Below are 24671 nucleotides of genomic sequence, written 5' to 3' on the forward strand. Positions count from 1 at the left end.
TTATAGTTCAGCGCGTAACCCAGTTACTCGTCGGGTGAGGGGCGGGCGATGACTCGAAAGTCCAAATATAATATGCCTCGGATTGTTCAAGGAAGATCTCAGATTTTCAAAGCGACGACCCATCCAGTTCTCATGTGGTCCGTTTATTTCTGTGGCTCATCATTTCATCTCGCGTCGTTCACGCCCTTTCGTCCGTCGCTAACGTTTTTATTGGAAGGAAGGGCCTCTCTCTTCCTCTCTCACTCCAATGGAAGAAGCTCTCATCCACTCCACTCAACTCAAATGTTTTCAACTTTGGTTGCCAGCTGATTGTAAAATTAAAAAAAAACTCCCGTTTTGCCTTTTAAAACTATGAGCGCGATTGCTCAGGTATAATAAAAATAAAATAATTTATTGTGTGAGCAGCGAACTTCGAAAAAAAGAAGTCGATTTCTATTTGAAGGAAGGTTGCCTTCGTTTTATTCATCCTGAAGGCTCCATTCTCGGGAGAAGTTCTATTTATTTTATGTTACACGTTCCATTTTCGCTTTTGGCGCACCCATTCGTATTATTTTTTTACGGTTGATCCTAAGAAAGGTTTTACCTCGACCAGTCACATCAAATAATATACACACAATTAAAATTACCTGGCGAATTATTCTGGTGAAAATGTTACGTTTCTGTACGAATTAAGCGTCTATCTGCTGAAATGTCTCATTATAGTGGGGAGAAGTACTTACGGGTAAAGAATAAAATGTGGGCACAGATGCCTGGTCGTGCACTTACTCGTATTTCATTTCAATAAGTTTGCTGGAAATAAAAACCATCTCTACCTGGAGGAATATGGCGTTCGGTCACAAATTGTCTTCTAGATGGTTTCAGATGAGTTAATGGTTTGGAAGGTACTTGATGATGTAAATTAATGACGGTGCACAGCGTCATTAATGGGAATGGATCCGCTGTCGAGATGCCCAACCAGTGAACCATGTCGGCTGACCGAAATGACTCCAGGCATTAAAGTTTGCGTGTTCACTGCCTGAGGGAAATTAATTTGTTTATTAAATCTAAGTTTAATGCGTTAATCTTTTTAAATGAAAAGTAACTGTAATCCAGCCACGTTAAAAGTAACCTTGAAATTAATACGATATAGCAATAAAAAAGAGTAAACTAGTTATTCAATTTCTTTTTATTGTCCAAATGCACTCATTTTTTCCCTGATATAATTAATCGCTACAATGAAATTTTAGCCAAATTTTAATAAAATTTATTGAGAAAATTCCTGAGGAGCGTACAAGTTCAAAATCCACTTGGTAGCTAATATTTTCTTGATGTATGCATGATGATTTCTCATGACCTTAAAGTTTTTCTGACATTGCATAATGGAAACTTACCTTATTTTTTAAATATCGTTGAACTTCCTCAAGTGCGAGATTCCACCTCTCCGCTAATGAGGGACCAGAGGCTTTTCTGTGAATTTCCTCCTCATGGAATTGATTTTAATATCTCGCTATGTACAGCAATCACCGAGTATTCACGAAAATTCTTTAAATGTCTGTGTCACTTTTTCTGGTTTTTCGTCCTATGCAATCGGGTGAAAGGTCCAGATTAACTCATTGGCTCTGGTGAACTTTTGGAAATAGAACCTCCTCATAAAAGTCGAGAAATTTTTTCAACTATAACTTTGAGAAAAGATCGAGGAATTCCTCTTTAGGTCACGAAAGTTTCACCGTTTGAATATTGGGAAAGAGTTAATATTCAACATACACAGATCCGCGGAAATTTCCGCCGATGAAATAATTGCATACCGAAATTCCTCATTATGCATTACAGTGCAATCCTGTAGTCATGAGATGGCCTTCAGTTGAATTTTATCTTTTCACTTGAAGAATGAACAATTCTCATTGTATCTCTAAGTAACTAATCTAAGTAATCCATTTCATGTGGTGTGTGCAACATATTGTATTCTTTCGGCCCAATGACACCTTCATCAAAATGTCTGATTCTAGGCTATGACGGGGAGCTCACTTTTTTTACCTATAATGCTAATCCCTATCTTTCATCTCTGTCTCGTTTGCGCATTGTTCCATACTTTCTCTTCCGTTCCTGAAAAGATCCTGAATGAAATAACTCAATATTCTTCGTCTTGAGTTCCTTAAGAGTACAGTGACGTATGACTTTCGTGGTCCTCCGCTCTTCCTCCCAAACCATTTACTCTTCCCTCTTGTCTTCATAACTATCATCTCAGGGATTCAACTCTCATCCGTGCACTCAACATGATCAAACCAGCGACGCACATTTCTTTCTAACTTGCCCATCACTACGTGTGTGTGCAATCCACATAAATTCATGATCATCTCATTCCTCACCATATCGCTGCATGAGATAAATTTCTGTGATATATATAAAAGTTTTAAGCATGATTACGCCTATATTACATTTTTAATTATGGGCTGGATCAGAAAATTCTCAAAACGTTGCAAACCAAAGGTTATTGGTGTGTATAGTGTACGCCTCAATAGCTTTTAAGTCACATCGCCTTTTCCCAAGGAATTTTCATTAATGTCCCCTTATTTTCTGTACACTTTAATTATATTACTGTCGTGGTTGGTAGTATTATTCACCTATTTGCTACCAACGTAAAAGTTTCCAGGAATATTCGTACTTCCGAAGAGATGGATGCGTTAGCAAACTTTCTGTACACGTATGCAAGACAAGACTGGGGGATATTTGCCAATATTCAGTAATTAGTTTCTGGAAAATGAATATTCATGTCCGGAACACTTGAGGCATCAAATAACCCGAAGGCATGATTGCAGGCATATATACAATTACTCTTTATTTCTCTTGTGGGGCGCCACACATGCTGGTAGTACGCGGGCCAGGTATCAAACGACTACAATGTATACTATTAAAACGATCTTAAATTGTAACGAGAAGGTAAATAATTGATGCCATTGTTCCTTGCTAGGTGTCACTTGGGAGATGCTGGAGGTGCTTTGGGCTATAAAGAGATCATTTGAGTGCAGGACCAGATAGAGTGTAGCAAAGATGAACAAAATCTATTAAATATTTTGTTTGACTTTAGTTTGAATGAGTGAACTCAATTTTCATCTTAATATTCATTTTTCCTGTTTCGATCTTGTAATTGGTTGACTGCACATTCATATACTTAATGCATTATGTAGATGAAATTTAATTAAATCTATGGACAATAGCTAAATGCTTTACTTTGCATGCTTACTTTGGGTGTTTGCGTTTACTTTTACGGTACCATCGTATAACTCCCGAAATGATGATCGCCTTCCAAATGCTGAGCACCGACGTTCCTTATGTTGAACCCAACTCGGTAGAATTTCAGAGCTTCAGATCATTTATTTAGAGTATAGTTAGCTCGTTTTCCGTTGTTCCTGTACGAGTATAGATGAATAAATATTTAGCTGAAACAAGCGCATTTTCTGTCCTTTTTACTCTCCCCAACTTTTTACTCCATGACATCTCCTCGATACTATTGGTTTTATGTGTCTTGAATTTAAGTTAGATGACATATAAATTGGTGCGCATTTGTTTGTGCTTAATAAGCCAATTAACACGCTATTCGTATCGGAAATTCAACTAATAAGTTTTATTTAGAATTAAGTCTAAAGTAGCAAACATTTGAGAAAACAGTAGGATGACCAGAAAAAGATTGTGGTAGGTATGAATATCGATAAGTATATCATTATCCTTTTTGGAGTTGAAACAAAAATCCTGAACCTAAGTTATGATATTATAATTCGGAATGTATGGCTATATTTAAGGCTTTCCTAAGTGTTTTCTCAAAAAGATCGATTCAAGTCTCAATTGTCTGTTCTGTTCTGATTGTAAAATCTGAACTGCTTCATGTGATATTTCTTTTAAGGCCGAGCTGGTTACTAGATAAAAAAGTGTTTATGTCGAGAAATGTAAGATACAGGAGGACTAGTCGATGAAACAATACCAATATTTTGGCTCAAAAATCATTCATTTGGGTCTCAGTTGTGTGTATAAAATGCGACTGTTACAGTTTGATTGTAGAATTCTAATCAACTCAAAGACTGGATGTTTTCACAAAATATTACGAGGAAAGTATTCTATTTTTCCAAGCCGCTATCATTTTTGACAGTATGTCTTCTAGTATTAATGTACATGTAAGTTTTAATTTTGACTTCTACCTCCAAATTATGACTTATTTGCAACAATTTTAGAGTGTAAAAACCATTCTCCTTGACCGGGATCCCGGTCAAGGTGAATGATTTTGGCACTCTGATATTGTTGCATTGAAATGCTCATTAGCGGATGACTCCGTTTAAAGTTACTGTCGCGGCATCTTCCGCAGTTTCTGGGAATATTACTGACGTGCCTGTGTAACAGCGATGGGATCGATCTCCACAATTGCATATACGAGCATTGAATTGCATGTATATGTTGTAACAACAAATGAATACGACACTGCACAGACTTCTTCACCGGGTCATGACCACATTTTCTTCTTCTTGGGTTATAATGAAATTATTGACGGCCAAATAAACAACAATCATTTATTTTTTAAGTTAAGCTTTCGTATATATATATACGTAGTAGTACAATAATGAATAGAATATACCAGTAAATCACAGCTGAAGTAGTGTAGATGATAGTTATGGTTTGGTACGCGATGATATTCTCTCTTCATCAGTTCTTAAATTCACATACGCCATGCCATGAACAAATTATTCCATGGGGCATATAATATTATATCTGAAAACGCGTTAACGTTTCACTTAGACCTTGGAAAAATATATCTATGAACGATTACTCATCATTCATAAGTTATTTCACTAAAAATAATTCAATAACAACTTCAAACTTACATATAATACTTGAGGTAATTACACATACTTACATGGATTTAGCTCGGAAACTAGATATGAAGTCCTTAAAAATAACATAGTCTTTCTTTGTGCTTCTATTTGTACATTGGAAAACATTTTGTGCGTGGCTAACTTTTGATTTCAAAACATTTCACTCTGCTGTTTTCATCCATTTTGTAACTGTTGGATTCTTTGTATTTAAGTGTTTCTCGGGTGGAAATGAACAGTATCAAGATCAGCAGTCACCTAGTGAATAAATCTCACTCGAAGTTGAGCACGTCACGCGCTATATTACGTGACTCATTGGGTATGACTTTAATAAAACGTAGCTAATGGTCACATACATGTCTATTAGATTTGCTGTCAACCACGAAGTTATGATTTTTCTTATTATGGCGAAGATTCTTCCAATATCCTCTTTTCCTTTGATTCATCTGTATTCCAGTTTCCGAAACCCCTCGCATTCGGTGATGGCTCAAGGTATGGCGGCGGTTGGAAGTCAAAATGATCGTCCTTCCTCGAGTCATAATCACTCTGTAACGAGCTCAGGCTGTATGATGTCTGCGAGAAAACGGAAGGGTGGTATGCCACCTCGTGTGCTGCAAAGAGCTCTACGGATTTTTGAATGACGAACGGTGGTTCAGTCGTCCCCTCCGATATTTGTTTGGGATTCGGTCTCAGCCGCTCTGTATCATTGTACCGATTGCCTTCCGAAGAGGGTTGGTAAAAGAAAGGATACTGGGGCTGGAAATCATATGTGGTCAATGGATTGAGCTTAAAACTGGAACCATTATAATTATCAGAATCTACTTTTATTTCAAATGAATTACTTTTTACTGGTGTCTCTAGTGGGTCTAGCACCAATCCTGAATCGGAAAGCGAGTCTTCAAATTTTACCTCTGGGTTCAAATTTGCAGAGCTAACCGTGGAATAGCGAGTGTTAACCGGTGATCTAAAGTATGAATCGGCAACTCCGAAATACGTGGGACTTGTGGTCGGATAGAAATTGGATGGCGAGAATGTTTGTGGAGTAGACGACTCCGTTTGTTTTGGAAGGTATGCATATCCAGGATATGACAAAGAATTATCTTCAGGAGATTTGTCTTTTTGTGGGTTTTGTTGCCCAGCACTAGGTTTTGTTGGTGGAGCCACTGTTATGTAAAACCCTTTGGGCTTCTTCGTGGTGGTTGTTGGCGTGTATGAGTCGGTTGTGGAGTAGACTTGTTGGGGTGTTGATGATGTATGTGGAGTACTTTTCGTAGGAGCAGAGACTGGAGCAATTGGCCTTTCTGTTGTTGTGGTGACAATGTCTAATTTTGGAGCAGGCTGAGTCGTTGGTCTTGCGGTAGTCTGGGGAACCGTAGGAGTATAAAGAGGCTTGATTGTGGTCGTGGTGGGCTTAAATGTGGCTTTCATGGTTCCCTGATTTGAAGGTCGGAATGTGGTTGTTTTTGGGGGAGGACTCGATCGTACTGTAGTCGATACAGGAACGCTCGGCTTGAAACCTTCGTCGCTAACATAAGAATCGGAATTAGCAAAGGAGTGTGCAAAACTTGACCAGAAATCTGGAGGTTGCTTATTTTCTGGTGCTAAGGCGGCTGTTTCCTTCTCTTGATTTTGAGGTTTATTAACTCCCGCAAGATCCAGACTGTCTCTGCCTGATTCTCCAGCGATGAATGGAGAGAAATTGTCTCGATCGGAGTACTGGAGGTCTCCGGAGAAAGCACTACTTTGGGCGAACGCTTGTGATATCCCAGGGCCCTCAACTGCAGGGCCACTTCGGTCCCCGTTAGATTGTGCGAAGGATTGTGCAACGCTTGCGGCTATCGAAGAAGGAAACCTTTGCCTTGTTCCTGGCGGGATAATGCTCCCGGCAGAATTAGATTGGGATGTTTGGGCTCCTTCAGATGTCAAAGGTTGAAAACTCTCTAAGATGGGCTGAGGGGGTTGGAATCCCGACGGGAAGGATTTGAGATGCTTGTGCGTCTCGAACGAATTCATGTCCGGTTCGGGCGATGTAATGACTATCGGACGTATAGTTCTTTCATTTTCGGCGAAAGTTGCGAACGTCGGGGAGGTTTGAAAAATCGAGTTTTCTGATGGTTGCTTGCTAGTTTTCGGAATACCGGAAAAGTTTTCCGATCTGGGTGTTGTCTCGGCAAAAGCCTTCGGGACTTCGAAAGTCGTCGGAGTTGGCTCGGGTGATAATGACTGGTGGATAGGTTCTCTAATCGCAACAGGCACTCGAAGGTGCTGCGGTTGTGTAAATCTTCCATTACTTGGTTGAATATTCAATTGAGGCCTGTTTATTGCGGGGACGTGAGTGTTGATTCTTGTCTTTTGATATTCGTTTTCTGCGAGGTATGGAGACTCTGTACTTGTAACCTTCAGATTTGTGAATGCATCTTCGACTGAAGACGGAGCTCCCTGGGTAGGTAAACCTGAGGTTCTAACCGGGCTAGGCCTTCTTATTTTTTGAAACGTCGGCGCTTCTGTCTTCGTGGCCGTGGGTGTTTGGTAAGTTGTAGTGCTAGGAGTGTTGCGAAAAGAAGGGAAATCGAGAGTTTCTCTGGTAACGTCAAAACGGGTGACGGTTTGACTTGGAGGGGGCCAGTGGAAAACTTGTTTCACAGGCGTCTTTGCAGTACTAGGCTGTGAGTTGTACGTGTCCTCGACAGTATAATGTTCAACCGTGGAGGCTGGTGGAGTGGTGGTCCGCACATATTGATTTCTTTTTGAGGATTGATTGGAAAAGCGCTTTAAACCTGGTGGTCTCCTCCTTGTCGCAGTGTCCCTTCCACTATTCACAACATTATTGTACTCATGACGAGTATTCTGCGTGTATAGCTCATCTCGCCTCGTCGTTTGCGGTGGTTGGGTCGGTTGAGATTCCGTGGATTCAAGAGCTGGCTGTTGTTCTAATTTAATCGAATGCTGGTCTTCTTCCTGATACGCATCCTGCGAGAAAATTTCGTTCGTAAATTTTTGCCTAAACTGCTGGTTTTGCTGCCTGTTGTGTGGTCGCTGCTGTGATTTTATCCTGGTGCCCGGTCCTCCTAGTAAAGACTGTGTCGCTTCTGACTTGTCCCTTACTCTCTTCTCAGCATAATTTAACCGCAAACTCTCGGTAGACGATCCGCAATCAACGGCCGGCCACCAGTCGCACGTCCGGACAGCAGGGTTGAACAAAGTACCGTTGGGACAAATAAAGGAATTACTGGTTGATCCCCCTGGTGTGCAGACGTGAAAAACTTGGCATTGCGTCTCCGGGTCTGCATAGTATCCTGTTAAGTATACATGCGCTGTATAAATTACAACATTTTATAGCTCCAATTCATCACAATGAAAAGAAAAAAAGAGGAAAAAATTATTTTAAATTAAACATATCTCAAATAGAGAAATGTAGAAAGAAGGGAATGCTCTTGCAAAGATGCTTTAAAAGTAATACATGTCAAAAAATAAAGAAAGTACCTTGAAAGTAACAACAAATAACACATTGCTTTGCAAGGTGATAGGAGCATTTGGCAAGGTGTGTGACCGACCATTAATTGAGTGAAGACATAATAATTTTACTTCTAAGTCGAATAGTTGTTTATCTACATATATACTGTATAACTACAAACCCGTATTTATCAAATAACAATAATATTAATATTATATTAAACGTTCTTGCAAAGAATATATGTTGATATGAATGAAGCCTTACAATAAAATTAGAAGATGTGTCAAAATTACCTCGAATACTACAAAGCTTTTTCTAAACTCAAGAATTAGCATTTATTAATTAAAAAGCCATCAGCAAATAGAATGAAGTAAATGGTCATATATTCATAATTTTATTCAAATTATAAAAGGGTTGGAATTTATTTGTACATTTTTTTCAATAGAAAAAGATGTAAAGGACACTTTTTAAAATTTTGAATTTTTTGAAAAAATAATTGAATGCATTTAAAAATCTTCAAAATTCTTCAATACTTATTTTGTTTTAATCTCGCTAGTCACTGTACAGTCTCTGTGGAATTTTAAAATTTTCAAATAATTATTAAAAATAGAATGCTTACAAATGCCGGAAAAAAAGGAATATTCCTTTTTTCCGGCATTTGTAAAAGCTTTTAAAATCCTCAAAAGTCTGAATATTTTCAAGAATATTTGAAGGCGGAAATCGGAAATATTTAGCGTTCAAATGATGAATGTTTCCTCTTAATATTTGTTGCTTTAGCTTTGAAAGACGTGAAGGAAGGTTTCACGGGATCGTGCAACGAAATCACAGAATTTCACCGATAATTAGTGACCAATTCCCGGTGAGAATGCCCATCGCACGCCGCCATCCACCACGCGCAGAAATAGGAAAGGCGGCCTCGTTGGCGGACGCTAGCATTTCCAAACTCGCGTAGAGGCAGTCGCATATGGCTATCGAGTAATGGTGAGTTGAAGGCATTATTGAACGTGTGTAGCAAATATGCCTCTACTACTCTCTTAATTATGACTCGTTTTTAAGCTTATACTTTGCTTAGTTCCCTCTACTTTTATCGCGTGCCACTTTAATTAGCCCGTCGGATTACTTATTTCTTTTACCGTTCCTTTTTTCCTTATGTTCACTAAAATCATTAAATGTTTTTGACATTTACTATGGCGAAATTTAAAACTCAAATTTTCAATTACGTGAGATGGACCTGGAGCATGTTCCAAGTTCATTTAAGTTACCAATATCAAAAGGTGAAGTTCCCGCGATGACAACGGAGTCATCGTTCACTTTCCGGGAAAGATTTCACCATTATCCTTACAATCCAATCTCGTATTTTTCTTTCTGGGTTACGGACAAGGAAGTTCCTCTTCAATTCGGAGTTTGACTTTACAGGCATCCTTTTATTTTGATGGTCATGGGTAAATACCTACTCTCCACTTAATACGAAATTTCTTCCGAAACCAAAGTTCGGACACAGCTTCGGATATGCATTTAATGCTGTAGTATCATAGTGTCCTTTGGATTAACCTCAAATGCAAAATAACTCTTCAAATCACCGGAATTCAGGCGCGAGAACATAAAATATGATGGAAATTATCCATTTATTTAATATTTTATAACTTTTCAACCTTAAAGTTTTTCATAAAGTTTTCCGTGACAACATCCCATCAGCACTTTCTTCGTATATTCAAAAATCATTTCATCACATTCAGGCCAGTGGTAAATGTATAATAAAAGTGTTTGATTCGACATGATGCATGTGGAATACTTCATTTTTAGCTAAGACTATTGAGCTCAGTATATTAATTCAAGAATACAGGATGATGGACCACACTGTAAGTGGCGAATCTTTTGTCAATGATGGTGATAGCACGAGACTAGATGTTATCGAAGGTATTCCCTGAGGTCGTTGGAATGCCTGGAGAATGATCGTCACACAAGATGAGTACACGCGGATGACTGCTCGAGGGGCCTTGAACTTGGTGTTAACCTCTCCGTAGAGGTACTCACTACAATCAGAGGAATTGTTGATCGGAGCATTAGTGGAAAATAGCAGCCATTTTTTAATAATCTCAGATCACCGAAAACTGTACACGAAGGTGAAATTTCACACGTTAAAAACGCTGTGAAATTTGAATTCAGTAGTTCGTATTATAAATGATAACAAAGTGATGAATCTGTTTACATTTTCACGACAGTCAGTTCAGTCCCCTCCCACACTTGAATCAGATGAATGTGGGAACGATTTCTTCTTTCTTCCTCGTAAAATTATTATTATTCTCCATATCTAAATTCATAACCTAATACTTAGATTAAAGAGAGGTCGTAGTATCACATAATCCATGTACGCAACCGAATTTCAAGTACTTTTAATGAAATTCCACGAAAAAAAATGTCAGCATTCCACACCACATATTGAACAGTTTAAAAAATGTACTTTCATATCGAGAATATCTTCAGGATCTGAGTGAAAATTTCGTCTTTTTAGCTTATAGATGTATCGACTTCTTCGAGACGACCATTGGCTATTGTAGATAATATTTTTAAAAGTTCCATTTGCAGTTTTTATGTGTGGTTAGATGTCTTTTTCTTGTCGATTTAAGACGACAAGTTGCCAATTAGAAAAGATGCCAGCAGTTTGAGGTCAATTTTTGACCCTTTCTTCTCCCGTGTGCTACTTCACGGGCCCGAAGCTTGAAAAGTCATCGTAGCTGGTCACAGCCTCCCTACCGCTCTTCACAAAAATAAAAATTTACTGTTTTAAAAGAAAATTATTCTTGGTTTCTTATAGTATTTCAATTTATTAATAATTTCAGATGCTACGGGTTATTACTAAAGCGTATATGTTGTGAGAAGCCATGTTTAGCCTGTATGCTCTGGAGTAGTGAACGAACTAAGTAAAATGTTCTCCAAAATTCCAAAACGATTGCTCTCTAATTTTTGATAATCTCTATAGGTATATCAATTTGTGGAAGACTGGAGTCCCTAGTTCCTTTCTCTACCTGTAGTACAACATCGTTTCGGTTTCAAACATCCCTCCCCCGTTTAACCGCCTCTCAACTGAACATACTCTTGGCAACTCGATTGCTTACCTCGGCAAATGAGTATTATATGACTCAGTTGTCACCAACAATTAAGTCTCTCCAAAGAAAAAATCTCTATAAGTAATACTCTGCAAAAGCTAAATTATTGAACTGACATCCTGCGGGATACTTACGACATTTGCAGAACTCCCGTTTACCGTGGTAATAATGGATACTATTTCATTTTTGTTTAATTTTACAACAAAGACATGTTCCAATCAAATTTCACTCAGGCAGTGATTGTTCCGGTGACGCGATAGACTCGCTTCATCCACTGGTATGGAGCACACAGTCGCGGAATGATGTTTTCCTCGCGAAATCCGCCGTTGATTTGCCCCACGTGCTCCGGTCAAGGTCGACTGAATAACTGTTTGTCTTTATTCCCGAAATGGCGGCTCAGAGATATGAATATGTGCAGGTCATTACCCAGTTCGCCGTAACAATGGATCATCAGCGTAATGAGTATTACTTTCTCTGGGGATTCCTTTACTTTCACCGGTCTTCCCCTCTTTACAATTCACCAATCAATTGAATGTGAGCGTATCGTGCTTAGGAATGATTTAATGTGATCCGCGTGCTGCGTCGTCGTCGCTGGCTGTGCCGAAAGATTCAACTGCGCTGAACCTCAAATCGATCCGTGCTCGTGAGCTTAGTGCTCTCAGATTTTTGTTTTTCGTTGGATGCAGTCACTTCTATAGAGAGCCTTTTTTAATTTTTTACAAATCGACGCTGACTAGAGATCGATGAATTTGCCGGAATTGTGCCCATATATTTTCAGTTGGTTTGCGCGCTAGTCATCTGCTGAGCTGGTCTGCCCGAGGGACTTAATGGTTAAACTTGATAATTTGAGATGAGCGGACGCCGGTAGAGATGCAAGGACTCACGCCAATTCACATTCGGTAGTTCTTGAAAAAATATTTCGATAAAAGATTTCAAAAAAGTTTAAAACAGATTCATTAATTTACATCGCGTATCATTTTGACGGGCGTGACAAAACATCAGCATTTAGCTGAATGGCCGAGGGTTGTGATGGTTTCTCAAGGAATTCAAACTAACATAGCCATGGCCGAAGAAATCTCTATGCGCTACGACACTCTGTTTCCGCTTTCTGAATACTACCATGTGACTACGAAAAATGACTAAATGTAACGTAATGCATTTTAATAGCTAAAACTAATCCATTAGTTTTTTCACCCGTTTGAAAGGTTGGGACACGTTAGTACAGCATACTTCCGCAAAAATATTTCATTGCCAAGAAAAATAAACAATGGGTGCTTCTAAAAGTTTGATTGAAACTTATACTATACCACGCGTCTTGGGAGTGAATAAACAATGGGTGCTTCTAAAAGTTTGATTGAAACTTATATACCACGCGTCTTGGGAGTGAATTTCTGTTTGATAAAAAATTTTGCTATAATTCATGTTGAAGAAAATATTATAATTCAAACAATTATTGATTAGAGTATTATGTATTGTTCTCGGCGAACTCTTATGGCGTAGATTCCATTATCTGAATCAAGACATCAAATTCCTCATGCAGTCTGTCTTAAATGAGGATAGTATAATGGTTAAAATTGAACTGAAAAAAAGAATAAAAGAAATCTATCAAGAACTTGGCAAAGTAAGTAATAGTCGCTTGAAAATGGAATCTTCTTACTGATTATGAGAATGGTAAACACTTCGATTTATTTCCGGTGAGTGAATCAAAACCCTTGGTTTCCTCCCTGTGATAAAAAGAATCAACGGCGTGAAATAGCTTTTGGAGTGCATTTCATTTTTAAACTCAAAGGTGGTCAGAGCACACGTGCCGCCACTCCCGAGAAGTTACCTAATTTCGTGCCATACTTTCGTCATCCCATTCCGAAGATGATACAATAGGCCAGACTGTCAGAATACAAACAATTGGGTATTACTCGTCATAGGAGCGGGGATTTTTTATACTCATTCCAGACGTCCGTGTCCCGAATACCCGGCAGGTAGCCTTTAGCTTCCAGCCAACACCTCACTCCACTCCCTACCTCCACCCCTCCCTTCTTCCCCGCTCCTCACCGGCAATCCTTCCTTTGCAGCTGAAAGACGTGATCGGGATGTGAGAGTGGACGGGATAGTCGACCCCCGGCTGCCCGGGCGCCGCGCTCGAGTCCCCGTCGAACGACCCCGCGAATTGCTGAGGTAGGGCCGGCGGCGGGGCGGCGGATCCGTGGGGTGGCCGGATCCTCGGACCGGGACGCCCGTTGCCCACTCTCCGGCGGTTGGCCCTCCTCCTCCCGCTCTCCCCCGGCAGGTATTCAAATCGCGGGGGCTCCCGCCGTTGCACTTGCTGCTCTCCCTCATGATATCCGGGATCCAGTTGAGCGCCAACCGCCGCAATCGCCAAGGCGACGATGCTTCCTGCAACGAAGATGTCCGGGGATGAGGAGGCGTAGGTGTGGGAGAGAACAAAAGGATCGTTTCGTAAGGTCTGCGGCTCCTACTCGAATCCTGCATTCTTTTCCTTCGGGAAGGAGGAAGGAAGTAGGCGATCGAGATCCTGGAGATATAGCCCCTCTCGGCGGAGGGGATGTTGGTCGGGGAGATGGTGGAAATATTGTTCGATTGTTTTGAAATGGTGGGATGATTGACGGTTCGAATGTCCGGCACGAGCCCGAACAATGAAATTCTTTCGGACCTGAGGAACTTCGATACGTTTCGGTGCTAGAAAGTTGACGTCTTCATGGAGGACGTTGCCAGAGCTCAGGTTACTTTTTTCAGACTTTTGAGAAAGGGCGTGGACCTGTGGACAAAGAGATTTTGGCACCGCACTGAAGCAGGTGTCCAAAAGTGCGTGTAAGTTTGATCACTGCGCAAGCTACGTAATTTTGTTAAATAGTAAGCTTTTTAGTTGTTGCATAGATATTCACGGAACGAGTTCGTCATATTTTGTACGGTGCGATTTTAAGCAGTCACAATTCATGATTATGATAAAACGATGTGCGGCAAGTATCAGGTTTTGTTGTCTTCATTATGGACGCCAACTGTGGGCGTATTAGCTAATCACGTTCAATGGCTGGTCACCCTGCCGCCGGGTCATGAGGTAATGGCACATGCATTCTAAGGAACCCTCGGAGAACGGTCTTCTGCGTGCTCATACCAAGTGCATCTACTTATGCCGTAAAGTTCGGTAGGCATTTGATTCAATCTTAAAGTGAGATTTTGAACTCCATTTAGCGCTCAAATGTATAAATTTCGATGCGTTAAAAATCATTCACATTGACCGGAATTTGAATGCGTATTCCGATTTATCAGAAATATTTTCGCACTTTGAAATCGATAAATTTTAATGCACATTAGCTGATGACTTTGTTTAAGCAACTGTCGCGGCATCTTCAGCAAATTCTTTGAATTTATCCATTTAGCACGCCTTAAATAAAATGTATTTTTTATGACCTCATAATTGCGGTTATTTTATAGCATTGTGGTAAAAATAGGCTCCGTCATTAGAACAATTCCGAAAAAAATGTAATGACATCACCAACCAAATATCATATCAGTGCCATTGGTGCTAACCCTAACTCAGGGTTTCTCGAGGGGTACATATTTTCCACTTTTAGCTCAGTTCCTTTTTCATGAAATCATAAATGTGTGTGCAATAATAGTGGAATAATATTTTGCTATTTCTGTTCCTTATGTACTCATTAAATACTCCAGGCGAACGTAAACACCTTCTTCCCAGCACTTCTGCCTCTCATGTAGGTCCCTCTCTCAAGCCATTGAAAATGCCTTTCTGCTTCCTCCCTCTCCCCTCTTTACGTAACATTCTTACTCCACAATGGCTTTCAACATACTAATACGTCTAGCTCAATACAACCCCCCACCCCATCACATTTCGCTATATCGACTCAATAAACTCAAGACTCAATGGCGATGGGCACTTTTGTTTGGCAAAACCATGAAGTCACTTTTGAGAGCATGACTTCAAAGTATTTAAATTAGTAAAGTATGTAATTTATCTCTAATCCTGAGGGTGAAACCCTATGAAAAGAAGACTTCAAAAAGATTGTAATTCGTCTGGTGGTAATCAAAGTTGATCGAAGTCGTGTTCCTTGCTGTCTGAGGTCATTTCGAATTGAATGCGTTCATAAAGGTCCCTGATAGTACTCTTAATATAGTAACATTACGTGCCTTCGATGGGTTTCGCACCCGCGATATTCGGTGTGGCCCGTAGAGCGTGTCATCCGCTGATTGGGCGTAGCTGAATTGCCTATTGCCCAGAGAGAGAATAAATGAGTTCTTCCCAGACCTCTCATTATCTGCCTTGAAGAAATTTGTCTATTTCACGTTGATTAGGTCTTGTTTAAGATTCGCTGGAAATTATTACAATGTGATATGAAAACACGTTAATTAAAGAATTAGTTAAAACTAAAATTAAATTTACTATTTTTGAAAAATTTGTCATTATATCAAAGTAAGTGTTAGAGATTTATCTCAAAAAAATAAGAATGGCACTTCCGCCATCCAGGGAGAGAGCAAACAAGACTAAGACTAAATCTCCTTTGATTAAGTAAGTCAGAGAAACGAGGCAGTCGATAATTGCGCATTATTATCGAAAAATGAGACTGCGCAGACGAAGAAAGAGATATGATGATAGAGTTAAATACTCATTTATGCATTGACGAATCCATGATGTTAACAGTAACTAGGTTTGATGCTGACATGTGGAACGATTGCATGTGTCCTTTCTTTTATTTATCGGTAATTAAATACATTCTTATGTGTCTCCCTGAAGAAAAATGCATAATCATTACACCCCCAACGTACATCAATACCGTGAATTTGCTGGTCAGTGGTCCTCAACATTATCAAACTCCTCGTACGTAGCTTTCTTTTTTTGCGGCAAATGCCCCCCTTTATAGCAAATCCCATCTTACGTAAATTGCCTCAAAATGGAATTTGAGCAGGGACACAGGGATGAACACTGACAGTGCAGCAATATCTCCCAACTGTCCGTCTAATTTTGATCATTGTGAAACTTAGAATTCCCAGGAATTTTCAAAAAGATTCGCCGAATACAAATATCTATTATAAATGTGAATATAATGTAAGTAGCCCCACTCTAACGGTGGAATTCTGATTTCAAATCGTCAACACATGCCATTCTTATCAGTAAAAACGTCATTTTTCGATGTTATTAAAACGTGTTTCCTTTATTATTTTCCGGGATAGGGAATCTACGGTGTAGTAGACAAAGCGAGGTGGATCCAAATTCTCTGGGGCGCTTCTGATTACCCTCTGAACATCCTGACCGAGAGATTTCAGTGATTGGAGCGGTTGCAGGGTTTACGATACCCCCGGCCCCATTCGCAATGGTCGTTAGCGACTTCCCAAGTTTAGCAACCGGGTGCATGGAAGGGCAGATGCCCCTCTGGACACCACGAAGCTTTAAATTGGCGTGGGCGAAGGATGCCGGATTACCTGGATGTACAACTAAACGGCTGATAAATAGACTCTCTGACCTCGTAATGAAATATTATATCGTGAATCATCCTTCTTATTTCTCCAGTCTTCTTTATTTAAAGCATAAAATATTCGGAATGGTAGCACGGTTTACACAAAATAGAGATTATTAATTTAGTCGTACAGTTAGAAGATAATTTGATAAGAATCTTAAAATGAAAGAAAAATATTAGGGTTAGGTTTATTGCCGGAATAGAAAAATTGGCCTTTTTATGCACCTCGAAGAACGGATTCATTTTTCGCAAAAAGCTATAAATCCTAAGTTTGTAATGTCAAGTGTTTTTCTGATAAAATGTTGAAACGCTAGCATTGTAGTTAATTGGTGAATGGATTACCAAACAGAAGTACGGAGGGTGGGAGTGCAAAGCACGTGAATAAGCTTATATGAAAAATATTATAGCTACTTTCATCACTTTAATAATGAAACGTGAGAGCAAGGCAAGACGGAGGAGAGAGGAGACGGTAGTTTAAGAGCGAATGCATTTAAATTTAGGAATAAAAAATATATTTACTCAACAAATACTAATGCTGAGACTATTTTTTAGACTGAGAATGAGAGTAATTATAAAGGTTCTGCTTACTTTCGATTTAAATTTGCATTTCAGATTATTATATTTATATTATATAAATGTATATCGTTATCATCAACATAATTTTCATTCCGTATTTGGCCTCTTATTGCTTTCATATGTTTTTTCTTGGGTTACTTGCTGGGTGAACTCACGAGCCGTCATTTGATTGATGTCTCTAAATAGTAGCCTTCGTAAAATGTTGAGCTGACAAAATGCAGATTTTCGCGAAACTTTCCCGGAAGAAATTATTGACCAACGCCTATCCAAAGTGGAGGGTAAAAGTTCTTGAGGCTCAAAAATAAATGACTCACTACGGTTCCTCCAATGCGTCATTTCATGAAGCTACTAAAATCCCAACACCTCTTGAATCCAAAGGAAATTTTGCAATATGATGCATACTTAAATCATACCATCACCATCAATCTTGGTAAAAAATACACTCTTATAAAAATGGCATGTAGTTACTGACTTTACGACACTACTCAGATTAGGCCATGGCTGATTTTTCCCAAGCCGGCAATTTTTTTTTCTCTTAAGGAGTTGAAAAAAGCTGACTGGACCACTAAAATTAAGTAAGGACAGAACACCGATGCATTAATTACTTGGGCTTGCCAAACCATTATGTATTGGGAAAAAATACAACATTACCCGTACCCAATCACTTATGAGTTTACTGTAAACAGTAATCACATTATTTGATTAAATATAATGATAGGAAAATACGCTATTTTTATCAACCTCAGAATGAAGAGCCCCTTTGAGAACCTCGTCTGAAATAGTTTGGAACATGACCTTAATAATTAGTCTGCCTCACGATAAATCACTCTTGTTCATGTCCATTCAGTTCTTTACTCATTCCTACGGCATTGGGGATAAAAATTTAAAAATATCATATTTCATACACTGCCTTTCGCACTTTCGAGACCACATTCTTCCGAAAAAGCTTTCACCCAAAAATAAAATAAAACCGTCTTAACAAATCTCCTCTCTCTCTTCACGCGCCCTTCCAATCTCGGGAGGGAGGTTACTTGGGTCGGTCGCGCGGCGGATGACCCGTTTCTCTGCCTGCAGAGAAGAGACCTGACCTTACGGCCTTCCCGGCGGACACGGCCCCCTCCCCCTGTTTTTTGCATTCATTTCACCGGCCATCTCGGGCGAGCGAGAAAGTTGCCGTTCCTGGATCATCGCGCGCGGCGCACCTCTCTCCCCCCCTCATCTTCCCGCCCGCGCCAATCTGACAAACGGTGAGCGCACCGAGGGCCGAAACAGCAGGCAGAGGGGCCCGCAGATAGGGATGAAAACTTTCTTCAGCCCGGTGTGTCTCTCTCTCTACCCGTTTGCCTCCCTCGACATCACCTTTCAGCCCTCCCCTCCTCCGTATTCTTAGCCTCTCACCCCTCTAAGCATAGGTCAGGACCGTCTGTGCGATGCCTGATTAAGTATAGTGCGAATTTAAGTAAATTAATGTTTTCGCAAAAGAGTGGAGACGTCCAAAATGCACTGGTAAATCAACATAATTGCCTAATTGCAAGGCATTCTTTTGAACTGAGCGATTTAATATTTTTAAGGGCAAATGCCTGTGACATTTAATGTACGGCATTTCGTCACATCTTGTTCCTTTAAAGCCCCCGAAATTTCTAAGTGTTACAGGGCGCCTTGATAGCTTAACTGGATAAAGCACTCGACCGGACATTAATGGATCCGGGTTCGTATCCCGTTCAAGGCGAATGATTTTTTCACTCTGAACTTGTTGCATTGAAATTTTTAGGGCATTTCTTTCGAACTGCACCTTTGATCCTTTTTGGTCCATTCCAAGTGAGTGATGTCGATGTCGGCATACAAAACCCACCACTGGCTACAATAATTACCCCGAAGGGCTGCCTTTTATAGAGGATAGAAATCACTCTGAACTGCGGTATTTGAAATACGAAAATTCATGGGAAGGGAAGAAGTTACTTTCCCTGCGTTACCCGCCGGATTAAAAAAATACCACCTCAGTCGTAACCAAAGGCGTCAGCCGGGATTGGAACCCATTACCCTCCGACCAGAAACTTCACGCTCTATCTACTAGTCCACGATGCTACCTTGCATAGGTAACTTTCATCAAATTTAAATATTCTATTTATGCATGCGCGTCGATATCTTTAATGTCGATATTATTGTGTGTGTGGTCGGGATGTGGCTTGGGCGGGGCTGAGAAATATGGAGGTGTTTAAGTTTTTGTCCATCGAAAACCTAACTTAATCGGTAGGCTACCAAATAATAATAATTGGATGTGGACTATTACCCGTCCCATGCTTACGGAACGTTCCACGCCGCGGCGTGGGTATCTCGTGACCATCCGCACATCACCATCGAATCCACGGCAATATCTCACGACCCCCGCAGTCTCACTCAAAGGGTATTCGCCCCTCCACCTCCCGCCATCGGTCTCCCGTCCATCCCGTCACCCGCATTTCCGGGTCGTCTTCGAGTGACCGTTCCGCGCGTTACGTCGACAGGAAATCAAAAACGAAAGTAGCAACGCCTCCTGCTTGAGGTAGACCTCCCGCGCGCTCCCCCGGCCAGGAGAAAATACGCATCTCCTTGCGTATAAATTTGTCCCGTTAGTGCCATTTGGAAAAGGATCCGTGCGGCTTTGTGAGCGTACAATATAGGAAGTGCGTCCCAGTCGATTGCAAATGCCAATTTAAATATCACAGATACCAGCAGCTACGTGATCGTTCCACGTTGATTTTATCATTTAATCACTTGAAAACAATAATTAATTGGAAGAGAGGCCAAAGATTTAATGGGCCTGTCTGAATGGAAATTTATTGAAATTTACTGCCACGGAAACTGTGATAATCTTCTCAGTTGTGATTTTCATTTAAGAACTTCATAAGATCGGAGGAGTGCTTCAAAGTGACTGATATTCTTCCAGCATACACGTCATAAATATTTGAAGTTTCCCTCTTAGCGAGTAGTTTACTACTGCTTAATTTCTTCTTCAAAAACTTTCCCATAACTTTTGTAAAAGCGTTTTGTAATTTCCATGAACTTTCACTCTAGCCTCTGAGGAATAATCAACAAAATCTATAAATCAGTTCCGAGTGAGCAGATGAGTTATTATCATAACTCCCCGCACGGACATTAAAATAAAATTGTCGTCGGATGGAAACAAATACATCGAAAACAGATAGATTCATATCCTTTGTAAAGTGATGGATCTCATAGGTTTGTCTGAAAGGCATAATTTTTAGCTAATATTGGTCGGAAATAGTTTCGTGTTTTTGGCAAAGCTAAGTCTGCGTATCCAATACGCCAACTGGCTACTATTATCACGGATAACACTCAACTTATTTAAATGACTATTGGCCATGTCCAAACAGCCAAAAGTTTGTTTTTGAAATACTAAATTTTTGATGAAATATTTTTTGTTTGTGAAATCATTTTATTAAATAGTGGAATTGAATAAACATACTGATCAATAAAGTGGGTCATTTCTTATGGCATTAGGAAAAAATCGCGGAAGGCTCGGGAGAAATTTATATGGTAATATACTCAAGTCATAATTTATCACGCCGACAGTACGGCTATGATCACCGTTAGGGTGGAAAATTCAGGGATTGGTTCATATCAACTGCAGGGATCTAAATTACAATAAACGCAACAACACGATCCATTCTTACGAATATTAGAGTACTTTTTTCTCACGAGAAAAGATACACTTTTTGCGATGAATAGGATATTTTAAGATAGAAAAAGATGGAATGTCCGTAATGGAATCCAATTTATTTGGAAAGCGAATACAGTTTATGTTATTTAAATATTCACGGGAACTTTTCACAATTCCGTGCACATTCATTGCAGATGAAAAGAGTTCAAGTTAGGCCACCGTCGGAGAGAGATTAAGAAAAACAAGTACACATCATGGAAATTTGATTTTTCAAATCCCGAAATCACAAAATTTTATCTCACACAATAGTTGTTGAGTTAAAGCGCCCATAATTCGTCATTTATACATTGAAACTGAAACTAATTCTACATTTTATCCTATAGTTAGACATGCAAATGATGAAAATGTTGCGTGTTCCTTGTATTTTTAACACTAAAATGAACTCTCCAGAGTAATTCCTTAACACATTCCCTCCTCGGTTAAAAATACCTTTTGATGCTTTATGCAGAGATTCAGAAACGAATAAAACCTTGAAAATGTTCTTTTAAATCACTTAGTCAGGTGGAGTGGCGATTATATTTACCCTAGAATCCCTGATTACCAACGCAATCTGCTTCAAATTTTAGTCAGAGAGAGTTTCCAAGCATGAATCATATGAAATAGGATTCAAGCGCTTTGTAAATGAAATTCATTGTTAGCCATACAGTAGAATTTCGCCTACATTCTGAGGGTACGCTAAACATTGGCCTATGCTTCGATGCACTTGATCAAACCGTTTGGCTTGAGAATGCATTATGCCTTGACCATAACGGCAATAAAAATAACATGCCTTGGAGTTCTCTTACGCTGAAAACCATCTAATATGAAATTGATCGGATGTTTGCATTCGAATCAGTTTTTGTGAATCATGGAAATATCTTTGCATGCAAAAAACAACCGAATGCCCAGACATATGTAGTTTTTTTGGGGGGGGGTTAGAAATTGGGATTTTAAGGCGCCTCTTAGTGAACGAACCCTTGACTGTTATCTTGTTCTACCTTCCTTACGAAAGAAAGACAAAAAAATTGCACCCATTTCATTCAAGGTTAGACAGAATAAGTGGATGAAATTTTTGATACAATGAAATTTTCTCAAATTACGGATAAGCTGTAAGTACACGTATTGATAATTAATGTTTATTTACGTGATCAATTTAATGGAATTATAAGCAAGATATTGTCATCGAAAACTGTTTATCCGAAAAAGTTATCAAAAAATCTCATTCTCGTTATTGCGTATCGAAATTATTCGATAAACGTATTTATGGTGAATCCATTCGCTCGTATGAACCCCTAAACCCTGGTAAGGGATTTATTTTCTCCTTAAAAAAATTCGAAAAACTAGTCTTCAACCCGAAAGTCAATATATTAATAAGTGAGCGGTAGGACTCACCTTTTTCCTAAGTAGCTAATGGCCATAATATTTTGGTACCCATATAATCACGTAACTTGGATTAGCTTGCGATACCTTACTGGAGTAAATAACCAAAATATACATACTTAGATTGAGAATGGCAATTGAGCTGAGCACAAAAAACACCGATGAAGTAAGGAGTTAAACACGATTGCACGTCGTAAAAAATAATGTACACAGTAAAGAACACACCTAAGAAGAGAAAAAATCCTCTCTCCATTGTTGTGGCCGCGCAGAGCAGGTTTATACGGATGCCGACCACACTACGTACGCACCCAACTCCTCCGTTCACTTTCCAAAACCACTATCCCTTTTCCGCGAGCGCTTCTTTCGTTTTATACCATCTCCGAGCGTCCTCCCCCACCCTCACTTCCTTACGCGAACATCCCCCGTAAAGGCCGCCCGTTAGCCAATGCGCGGACACCGTCAAAAGGAGGGCATTAAACTGTGCTGCCGGGGAGAAAAAAGAAACGATGTTGTGACATTGGATTGGATTATACCACCCTCGTCTTACCAAATGACCTTTGGCAAACTTGTGTCGCTAACAAAGTCATGTTTCCTCTTCATCACTACTTTCACTGATGGCCCCTAACAGGATCTCGGATGGAGATAAAGACTATTGCTGGCTCAAGCAACGCCCGCTGATTTCCGTTGATTATACATCGGAACTCCCAAAAATTTATGATTAGTGTGATGGCCAAAATACTCGCATTTTCATTTATGAAATTCATTTTGCTCTTGTCGTGCCATCGAAAGTCCACTGTTAGAATGACTCCCGAGAAACTTTATCATTTTGTAAAGTGAGCACTCGCTATGATATACATTTAAAGAGATACAAAATCCAGCTACTTTTGTAAATTTTATTTTGTTAACGAAGAATGTTAACGTTCGTGCCAATTATTAGTAGAACCCATGATCAGAGTAATTGAAAGCCATTGAGCGTTGTGCATCAAAGCGAAAAATAGTACCAGTCAACATCAGTAATAGGATAGTCTCTGTTTTATTTCAAAATCTTTAGAAGAGATAAAAATGTACAAGTAATCCAATTAAATGGTTCCGAAGTTCTTAAATTTAATAAATAATAATTACATATGTTTCCAATGAAAATTGATGAAATTATAACTTGTGTTAAGAGTTTAGTATTGTGTATTAATGATAGTAATTTTATTTGTTATTGTTATAATATTACCAGAGATTTACTCATTAAGCTGACTTTGTGTCTCATAACAGATCTATAAATAAGAAGTGGAACATTAAATCATATCCAAACTAACTCTCACTTACTCATTTATTGCCCGAAAATGCAAATCTTTACAAATACTTACCCATTTATAGTCAACGCAGTAATTTTTTTTAACTCGAAACACAATGTTATGGAATATTTGGATTTATTTAAAATAATTATGGTCATATCCTTGACTGGCAAATTGTCATTAATCTTTCAATATAAAATGAACCATTGCACTGGTTACGTACATATAAAAGCCAGGCTGTAACCGAGAAACTCCCTCATATACAGGGTACTTAATGGAACATAAATGTATTTAATTAGTAAAATATTCCAGTGGCAGTAATTTTCAAAGGGTTTGGGTTATGCCGGATTAAGTTTTTCGTTTTTGGTCAATTCGAAAGAGGAAAGTGGTTTTACTTTATAGCCTTGATTTGAACTAAGAATGACTTCGGTTACAATAGTATAATGGCATGTATACATATAGAATACAAATCAATGAACCCATTACAATAAAAATGATATTTCGAGCTTACTCATTACTTTAATATATCTATGCTCAGCCAATTGACAATTTAATATTCAATTAAATTCATGAATAACCAGGTTTAAATAAGGCGCACTTTTTAACTTCCCGAGCGCCTAATAGGGAAAACAAATGTGAAACGATATTAAGAACAATATTCAATTTTTGATGCACTGGAGGGAATTTAACGTATATTTTCGGTGACACGGTATGAATACTATTGTTTACATTTTTTGTAACTAGCGCAAAGATTTTTAGTAATTATACTGAACGATTTGTAGGAATCACTGTGCCCTTTTCGGTTATATTCATGAATCATCAGAATATGTAATTGCAAAATACTTCG

The 24671-nt window shown here is 39.2% G+C and overlaps 1 protein-coding gene across 1 annotated transcript in view; it reads left to right on the forward strand.

Annotated features, from left to right (window-relative positions):
* Window positions 1-24469: 24469 nt before the first annotated feature.
* LOC139699052 (zinc-regulated GTPase metalloprotein activator 1-like) overlaps window positions 24470-24671 on the forward strand; it is a 253362-nt gene continuing 253160 nt past the window's right edge. Inside the window, exon 1 of the mRNA XM_071598058.1 lies at window positions 24470-24533. The gene's annotated coding sequence lies outside the window, so the exon portion shown is untranslated. The remainder of the gene's footprint in view (window positions 24534-24671) is intronic.

Source organism: Hetaerina americana, unplaced genomic scaffold (assembly GCF_022747635.1).
Source record: "Hetaerina americana unplaced genomic scaffold, ioHetAmer1.1.p SCAF_10, whole genome shotgun sequence".
Lineage (NCBI taxonomy): Eukaryota > Metazoa > Arthropoda > Insecta > Odonata > Calopterygidae > Hetaerina > Hetaerina americana.